Here is a 7,157-nt window from a genome sequence, read left to right as displayed (position 1 = left end):
GGCATGTGTACCAAACAGGAAGTGGTAAAGGGGTCCTCAGAGTGTAAGCTACCCACAATAATTCCTGATTCCTTTCTACTTTTAAAAATATCTGATGGTGTTGACAAAAACTGAACACGATTTTAATCACTTAAAAAATATGTAAAAATAAATTATCAATTGCATATGTTGATATTAAATAAGGTATTGACTTAAATACTTAGTGACGAGAGCCATGATGTTTAATTTTACATTACTTTTAAAAAAAGATTTCTGTATTTTAATATTATCACATCTGCTTCTGGACAATGGATTTTTAAGGTATTGGTAATATATTGTACTACTGAATGTGGCAGGATGAATGTTATCCTTCGGTCCAACCCACTTTCAGCCTGGCCCATTAGGGGGCGCTGGTATAAATAGTGGCCATTTGAGTGTCTCTGCGTCGCTTGCCTGTGATCTCCTTTTTGGTCACCTGACTTCCCCTCGGTGTGGTGGAGATCATTTGCGGGTTATTCTTCTGAAGCCTCCATCGCGGCTGGTCGTAGCTATAGAAGCCTCCTCTGAGCTATTCTGCTTACGTTCTGTGACCCGGCTTACTTGGTACGTAATCAACTTTTGTTACGCTCTCTGCCTTCTATTGTTCTTTTATAGTAATTATTTATTATGTTTCGCAGGAAGTGTGGGCCTTAGTTTTGCGTCAAGCTACGCGAACTGAAGTGCTGCTGTTTTGCCTTGCTGTGCTTTTACCGTCTGTTCCCGTTGTGAGAATTCTTTCCCTGCTGCTGTCAGCTTTTACAGTGGACGTCGGCGTGGACAACGGCCATATGCATGCCGGTTATCGGAGTCAGCTGGCGTGCATATTGATTGACTGTTAACTTATCGTCGTGTGGACGGCAAGTTGGAGCAGTACGGCGATTCCGTTTGCTCCAGATTTTAGAGTTTTATTCAGATTGTATGTTGTTTTATTGCTTTTTGATTTGTAGTTTGGATTCTCTGTTACACCACTGGTGGGAGGCCCTTTTTCTAGCTGTAGATCACCAGTGTTGTCCTGCAGTTGGGTTATCCCCCGGTGCTACACATTAGTTTGTTGTAATATATTAACATTTTCTTTGTTTCTTTTATTCAGATGCGGAGTGCCGACGTGGAGGAGACTAGGGTGCCTTGGTGGTGGGATCCCTTGAGTGTACACACCTGCCTTGTCTAGTTTATTAGTGTGAGTGTGTGATAGTGTGTTGCACTTGTGTTTTGGTGTGTTTTCTTTCTTTAGTTGTGTGTGGCATCCCTGCCCCTCCACTGGTAAGCCTCAGCTCTGAATACCTTTTTAAGCATATTTGTATTTGAATATTTATGATTATGTTTTTATTCGGTGTTTTAAATAATTACCAATAAATTGTCAATTTGTTTATTATTGAACCTCGTCTCTGGATTGAGTATAGCGAACCTAAGTGCCTTTTTGGTGATTTAGTGTCATTTCCAGTATTCTCTGGGTGAAATTCCCAGGGTGGCGTTGTCGTTCTTTAAAACTGAAGAGTATTTACTTTATATCCCAACCTCGTCTCGCCACATTAAAATAAATAAATATGTATAAAAAATGCAAAATCATACTTTTGTTGTATAAAAAATTGCCTTGGTTTGTCTTTTAGGCAGTTGGGTTAACACTTGTATGCATATTTTTAACCACAAAATTGGGTTTTATCTTCCGGACATGTTTTGTCCCTTATGTCAAGAATCACTGTGGTAATATCTTAATCCAAGTCAAGTCAGTTTTATCTGTTAACACCAACTTATATCATCGATCGTATTTGTATATCACATATAGTGAAGACACTACAATTATAGAGGGAAATCCCTAATAGTTTAACTAATAATTCACTCTTCTCATAGAATGAGAAGTTAGCACCAGCAATGTGTCTAATAACCTATGACTGCAGAAAGAAAAGCTTTGCTCGGTAGGTTTAATTTCAACCAGAATGTTCAATTTGAAACTTTGGTAGATTTTTCAATTAACTCATTAGTGTATACATCTTATATCAAGAAATAACAAATTGAAGCAACAACTCATGTATATTCACATATATTTATGAGATAATTATTACTTCATGTCTCATTAACACAGTATCTCACAGGCTGTTGCTTAGTAACTCATCATTATCTATAAGTTTGAAATTAATGGTACATCATTTGTCAAGCAGCATTCATTATTATGTATCCTATCATTTTGCAGCTACTCACAATTTTGTGCACCGCATTTTCAAGTGAATAGTGTCTTTTATATTAATAATTTACCACAAAAACAATGTTTTGACTCAAATGAAGTTCCGCCATTTTAATTCTCAGCGGCCTAGAAACTACTGAATAAATGTAGAAAAGGAAGTGTATTTGCAAAACTAATCATTGTACTGTATTTCCTATCTAATATAATGTCTTGATCAAGGGTTTTATTAGTGTCTTCAGCAACTCTCAGTGCATGTACTGGACAGTCTGTTAGCTCATAAACATTATAAGAATCCCAAATAACAATCCATCTATTTTTTTCTTTTATACCTATCCAGTTCACAGCTGCAGGAGGGTGTGGGCTGGAGCCTTATCTTTATACTATCACAGGGCAAGAGGTCCAGTACACTCTGGACAGATTGTGAAATAAAAATACTACTTGCCTCCAAAAGCCACTGCGATGAGACACAGGTGCTCATCCCATAACTTACCTACTTATTCTTTATATGTAGTTTTTATTTCTCAGTAACCACAAAGATTAAGTATAGGCCCTCCCCTACTTTATTTAGTAATGAAGTATGAAGGTAAAGTTTATTTATAAAGGGCTTTTCACAGACATGAACACACATAGCACTGCAAATCAAAATGAAAAAAAAAAAATAGCAATAATCGCAAAAGTATATAATAAAAATAAAATACAGATAATAGTAATACAAGTTAAAACACAGAACTAAAAATATGTTTAAAAAACAGATGATTTTAAAAAATCAACAAAAGAAAAACTGTCTCAACAGAAACCATCATTAAACAAACATATTTTTTTAAACTGCTTTAAAGACTTTAAATCTAAATAAATAGTCTGGAGTTAGTCTATTTAGTGCTTTATGTGTAAATGAATTCTAAAATCTACCAGAAGCTAATCTAAAGAATCTAAAATAGGAGACTGGTAGCTGTGATGGTGTCATGTTCAATATGGCAGACAACTTTTGAACTCATTGGCAAGTCTTGTCCCAACAATGGCTGATAGTTTCATGGGTATAGCAACTTTTATTTTAAGAGATAATACCTTAAGCAGTCAAATGTCTTCAAAGTTCTGACTCAGTTTGAGTGAGCAGTGCTACCTTTGATTCAACTCTTATTCACAGAGGGACACTTTGAATCAAGAGCAGACTGGAGAAAATTGAGTTTAGCAATTAGATTTTAGTACATGGATGATGCAAAACTTGGCCACATTGTGCATATCCTGAGGTTTATTCATTACTTAAATGATTTGCAGGGGAAAGGCCAAAACACCATTGTAAATGGTAAATGGACTGGTTCTTATGCAGGGCTTTTCTATTCTACCTGAGCATTCAGTGCACAGCTGGTGCAACATACAGCAAGGATTCCATCTGAATATGGAGATTACAGTTCATGCTTTATGATGTGAAAAACTGTTGTGGGTTAATCAGTAAAAATCAAATAGAAGGCAGGCAACACCCCTGACATTGTGTTTGTCATGCTATTCATTTTATACCAGCACAGTTGGTGTGGAGCACCATTGTACATGTACAATGTCAATAAAGGGAAATTCTATTCTATTCACCATCTCTCTTTAGCCCCTAGATTTTCTATCATTACTGTACACAGACTCATAACTTTAAAAACTTGGCACACAAACCAGTTAGAGGAAATTCTAATTTGACAGTGTTATTAATGCTTTGCACTCACTCAGGCTATCTCTCTTGCCAATGTGACTGCATTGTGTTTCTATTTAAGAAGTCAGAGTATTGTGATCTGTTTCCTGAGAGTGCAGTTGTTGTTTTTCCCCAGTTTTTTCTTCTTCTTTTTTTTCTAGGTAATTAAATTTCTTTCTGCAAGCCCTTTATCAGCTGCTCTGGTATTTGCGGTTTATCTGTCACTCTAATGAGGCTGGGTTTTTTCCTCCCTCGGGGTGTGTGAAAGACTTTAAATCTATCAAATTATGCAATCCTACTGCACATGGAAAACTAATGAAAACAAGGCAGTGGGATATTAATTTGAAATGATTTGAAAGAAAATTCTGCAGCAGGAAAGTCAGGCAAAATGGGAGTAGTCTAATTCAGTGGGAAGACACATGATTGAGCTCTTTAGAAAATCCTTGAAACAGTTGACTCTCTGCACAAGTTTCCCCCAGCAGTGCTGTAAAAATTTACTTTGAATACTAATATCACATGTGCTTCAGAGGATCAGTGGTCTTGTTATGACTGCAGGGATGCACAGAGACTTTATAGCCCACTGTCTCCCCATTTACGCTCCCTCTTCAGTCTTTTTAAAAGCTTTATGATTTGATTAATATTTTTTGCACTGCATGCCTTCTGCATAGACTTTCCATCAGAGAACTTTGTAATATGCACATATCAGATATTAGCCCTCTACAGGCATGCCAGTAAGAGAACAGACGGGTATAAAAGTAACGGTTTTCTCAGTAATTCTTCTTACAACCCCCCTTAGGCAGCACCATATCAGAAGCTGATTTAAGGCTTTGTTGTCTTCTATAAAGAATGTGGCAAAATAGTGTCCAAACATAGAGAATCTGTCAATATGTCAGATGCATAAAATAATCAGTGTCATCCTTATCAATCTCACATGCTTTTGAGTGCCATCTTTATTTCTTTAGTCTTTAGCAGATTCATACTGGTCTGTGTAAGCTGAGAAAAAAAATTCTTTGTTCACACACACACACGCTGTCAACGTTAACGCATTAGCGCATCATAATGATTAACACGATTAAAATTTTTAATGCACTTAACCCATGTGGAGTGCAGAATGGACAAACTTTGGACAAACTGCCCGAAATGTGTTGACAGAGACATTTCAGGGATTTTGAGTCATTTTGTGCTCCAGATGGGTTAATTAAGTTGAAAATTGTAATTGGGTTTATCATGATGACGGATTAATCCATGTTAACGAGTTAATGTTTACAGCCCTAGAATAAATATGTACTAATTTCCTAAATCTTGAATGCCTGTACTGAATAGTTAAAGGGGCTTAGTACCTTTCCCTGCTCATAAACCCATCTAAAAAAAACAAACTAAAAGAGGGTTTATGTCTAAAGTTTGGGCTTTTCATCGTATGTTTCCTTTCTGTACTTGTAAATGAAAACGCTTCTTACCTCACAAGACAAAAATGTCAAGCACCGAATCTTCTGTTCCTCCCAACACTGATGGAAGAACCCAAGGTAAGACTGAGGTAAAGGTCTGTGCACTGTAAAATCTAATTATTTCCCAGAACTTAAAAAAATTATGCAAACTTGTTGCCTCAAAGTAAGTAAATCTTACTTAAGATGAGGACAACGTATTCATTCCTACCTCTACCAATGACAAGATTTTCTAGCAATCTGTATATTATAGAGGATGATTTTAAATACCTCGTAACATATTGTATCATTTCTCAGATGGAAATGAAGTAAAGAAGAAAATACACCATGAGGTTAGTGAACAAGAAGAGATGTTTACACACAGCTACAGTGGGGCAAAAAAGTATTTAGTCAGCCACCGATTGTGCAAGTTCCCCCACATAAAATGATGACAGAGGTCAGTAATTTGCACCAGAGGCACATTTCAACTGTGAGAGACAGAATGTGAAAAAAAAATCCATGAATTCACATGGTAGGATTTGTAAAGAATTTATTCGTAAATTAGGGTGGAAAATAAGTATTTGGTCACCTCAAACAAGGAAAATCTCTGGCTTTCACAGACCTGTAACGTCTTTTGTAAGAAGCTTTTCTGTCCCCCACTCGTTACCTGTATGAATGGCACCTGTTTGAACTCATCATCTGTATAAAAGACACCTGTCCACAGCCTCAAACAGTCAGACTCCAAACTCCGCCATGGCCAAGACCAAAGAGCTTTCGAAGGACACCAGGAAAAGTATTGTAGACCTGCACCAGACTGGGAAGAGTGAATCTACAATAGGCAAGCAGCTTGGTGTGGGAGCAATCATCAGAAAATGGAAGACATACAAGACCACTGATAATCTCCCTCGATCTGGGGCTCCACGCAAGATCTCATCCCGTGGGGTCAAAATGATCATGAGAACGGTGAGCAAAGATCCCAGAACCACACGGGGGGACCTGGTGAATGACCTGCAGAGAGCTGGGACCAAAGTAACAAAGGTCACCATCAGTAACACACTACAACGGCAGGGAATCAAATCCCGCAGTGCCAGACGTGTTCCGCTGCTGAAGCCAGTGCATGTCCAGGCCCGTCTGAAGTTTGCCAGAGAGCACATGGATGATACAGCAGAGGATTGGGAGAATGTCATGTGGTCAGATGAAACCAAAGTAGAACTTTTTGGTATAAACTCAACTCGTCGTGTTTGGAGGAAGAAGAATACTGAGTTGCATCCCAAGAACACCATACCTACTGTGAAGCATGGGGGTGGAAACATCATGCTATGGGGCTGTTTTTCTGCCAAGGGGACAGGACGACTGATCCGTGTTAAGGACAGAATGAATGGGGCCATGTATCGTGAGATTTTGAGCCAAAACCTCCTTCCATCAGTGAACTTTGAAGATGAAACGAGGCTGGGTCTTCCAACATGACAATGATCCAAAACACACCGCCCGGGCAACAAAGGAGTGGCTCCGTAAGAAGCATTTGAAAGTCCTGGAGTGGCCTAGCCAGTCTCCAGACCTCAACCCCATAGAAAATCTGTGGTGGGAGTTGAAAGTCCGTGTTGCTCGGCGACAGCCCCAAAACATCACTGCTCTCGAGAAGATCTGCATGGAGGAATGGGCCAAAATACCAGCTACTGTGTGTGCAAACCTGGTAAAGACCTATAGTAAACGTTTGACCTCTGTTATTGCCAACAAAGGTTATGTTACAAAGTATTGCGTTGTATTTTTGTTATTGACCAAATACTTATTTTCCACCCTGAATTACGAATAAATTCTTTACAAATCCTACCATGTGGATTCATGGATTTTTTTTTCACATTCT

At 38.2% G+C, this 7,157-nt stretch overlaps 1 long non-coding RNA gene across 1 annotated transcript; it reads left to right on the top strand.

The window, feature by feature from the left end:
• Nucleotides 1-441: 441 nt before the first annotated feature.
• LOC145421506 (uncharacterized) lies at nt 442-1,395 on the top strand. The gene is made up of 3 exons (XR_013902885.1): nt 442-582; nt 657-888; nt 1,109-1,395. It is a non-coding gene; the product is annotated as an uncharacterized LOC145421506 (long non-coding RNA).
• The last annotated feature ends 5,762 nt before the right edge of the window (nt 1,396-7,157 follow it).

This window comes from Astatotilapia calliptera, chromosome 17 (genome assembly GCF_964374335.1).
Source record: "Astatotilapia calliptera chromosome 17, fAstCal68.1, whole genome shotgun sequence".
Classification (NCBI taxonomy): Eukaryota; Metazoa; Chordata; class Actinopteri; order Cichliformes; family Cichlidae; genus Astatotilapia; species Astatotilapia calliptera.
Note: the sequence above shows the minus strand (reverse complement) of the source record. Positions and strands in the feature narration are given on the sequence as shown.